The sequence below is a fragment of the Falco cherrug genome, chromosome 3, assembly GCF_023634085.1.
Source record: "Falco cherrug isolate bFalChe1 chromosome 3, bFalChe1.pri, whole genome shotgun sequence".
Lineage (NCBI taxonomy): Eukaryota > Metazoa > Chordata > Aves > Falconiformes > Falconidae > Falco > Falco cherrug.
Genome location: NC_073699.1, coordinates 15,570,876 through 15,573,553, shown reverse-complemented (window position 1 = coordinate 15,573,553; position 2,678 = coordinate 15,570,876).

The window sequence follows — 2,678 nt, the reverse complement described above, 5'->3', positions numbered from 1 at the left end:
TCCCAAACCTTAATCTTTCTGTGATTCAGTTCAAATGAGGTAAAAGTATCTTATTTACTCATCTCAAAAAAGTGCTGGGTAAAGCAAATTAACACATTACATTTTGTGAGGAACTCAGACAAGCATCAATGAGCACTAAAGCAAAAGTCCACAAGGAATTAAGTTTCAAAAGCAAGATCTGAAGAGGTAACAAATGCTCAACTGGGACACACATTGAACAGCAATGAGCAAACAAATTAGAGAATAGTTTCTCATTTGGTAAACACTAAATGGTACGTACCATTTATGTAAATTGTGGCAGAAGTCCAAGTGGAAGCAAATGCACGTATTCAGGTACCTGCAGCACAAAACTGTGCTTGAATCTGAAGGAGCAAATCAAGTAGGCACACGCCACCTCCTGGCATTTCTTAAACACAGCCTGGTGACATGTATTTCCCACATTTTAAATTTGCAGGAAAATGCAGATCTGACATATGTACCAAATAATGACTGAAAAAAAAATTGCATCTCTATTATTATTTACAAAATTAAGTCTACCAGGGTCTTTTCTCTGTATAGCATTATTTCAAAATGGGCCTAAAAAGACAGAAGTGGTTAAACATTCTAAACCAGCTGAACAGAAAGTTCTGGATTTACCTGCTGTCAGGAGGGGGATTTATTTTTTAAAAGAAATGAAATCATGTGAGTTGATCCAAGTCATCTGTCAGCTACCTCTGACCCCAGTATTCCCAGTATTTCCGGTTAACCGGTACTTCTTACAAAGATCAGCTAACAGCAGAGAGGCAGTGGGATTCCTGTGCCTTAAGAGTCTGTTCCTCCAACAGAGAGGAGATGCTGTAGTGAGCACAGTTGATCCTCTGCATTTCAACCAAGAGTGATTCCCAGGCTCGGGTCTCCTAATGCCACCCTGTATTTCACTTTGCTACTGACTCTTCCTCACAGTCCTGGTCACCTCCTTGTATCCATGCTTCAGGCTTTTTATCCCAGCCTAGGTGTTCGTGCAAAACTGATGCTACTTCCTGTAACAGGGTAAATAAAACTGATAAACGTTTTGGGATAGAAAGGGATGAATATCCTACTTAGTTTCGATACCAGATCTTAACATAGTTAATATTTTACCTCCCTACCATCTCCTATTACACCGTAATGGCTTTTCATATTGTAATATTATGCCCATTTTCCCTAAACGTATTCCTGCCTAAATTTTTTGTTTCTTTTCTGTATTTGCTTGGAAGTATTTTTAACATCTTAAAACAGTAGGCCAATTGGCATTAAGTCAGCACAACTCAATTCATTTCAGATTAATCCTGCCAGTTCACGCAAACTGAGAATCTGGCCCACTGTGATAGGAAATTAAGTCTTTTTTTTCTCAGCGGAGGCTGTCACCCACAGGCCTTTTAGAAACTTGTTTGGTTATTAATGGGTGTGACATGTCTTTCTCAAAAAGGTATTAAGAGGAAAAACATAATTTTTTTCTGTGATTGTTGGAACTAGTGAAACCTCTTTTCCCATGGATTTGTGTCCCACATACCTGTACCTCCACTGTAATAATCCTAATTCCTCTCTTATTTTCATCATGACCTTACTCATCCCCTAATACTTTTAATAGCCCCCCCCCCCCCATTCCCTCACTGCCATCTGCGAAGAAAGGAACACACGTCAGGCCCGGCTTGGTGTTGTATTTGTGCTGTCTGCTGTTGGCTGTATCTGTAGCTCGCAGGCACAGCATGCCTGAGCAGACCAGGCCAAGCAACATAAAAAACGTTGAGTTCACATGATGCTTTTTTCTCTCAGTGAGGTCACTAATTCAGTTTGCTTTTGCCTAATCTTCTACAGATTTTCACAAAACCTCCAGAACCCATTTACCTTTAAGACTTCTGTTTGTGTCTATCTGTAGCTGAAATCAGCCTGTTGGTTCTCAAGTTATTAGGGACTGACCAATGTGATTGCAAAAGCCTTAGAAACCAAGGAAAAATAAACAAAAATAAATTGCATGGAACATAATGTGCATTATTTGTTATCAGTACGTTAAATGTCACAGAATAAATATTCTTTGCAGCAAAACTGGAGCACATTCATTCTTTTCAAGAAGGTTTTAATTGATTCTCAAAAGAAAAAAAAATCTAGCTGAGACCAAAAACGGAAGAGAATAATTAGATTCTATTTTTGGATGTTACAGTAATAAAAATAAATTAATATTACTCTCCTATTATATAGTAGAGGGAAGAGAACACTTCAAGATATACAGAATACCCTGAGGTACATCAGTAGCTTACTGTAATGGATTGGGAACCTGTCACTGATTTGGAGTATGAAAACCTGTAGTATGATCAGCTGGGACCCATATACATAGCTAGCTCTCTTTACAGGCAACACTTCAGGAAATCTGGGTTTCACATACAGTATTTGAGACATCACATTGTGACCCACTGTGTTGGTGGAAGTTCTGTACTTCATTCCCCTTCTGCCCCCAGCTGGACAATGAAGTTAAATTTTAATAACACAGACCTCATTTAAGTATGGTAGTATAAACCCATTTACTTTATAGAAACAGTACCAATCCTAAAAATAGAATCAAAATTGCTCCAATTGGCCAGAAAAATTATAACTGTAGATGCTCCTGATGCCAGAGGAAAGGATGAAGAATATGTAATCCAATGGAATAAGCATGTCTCCTC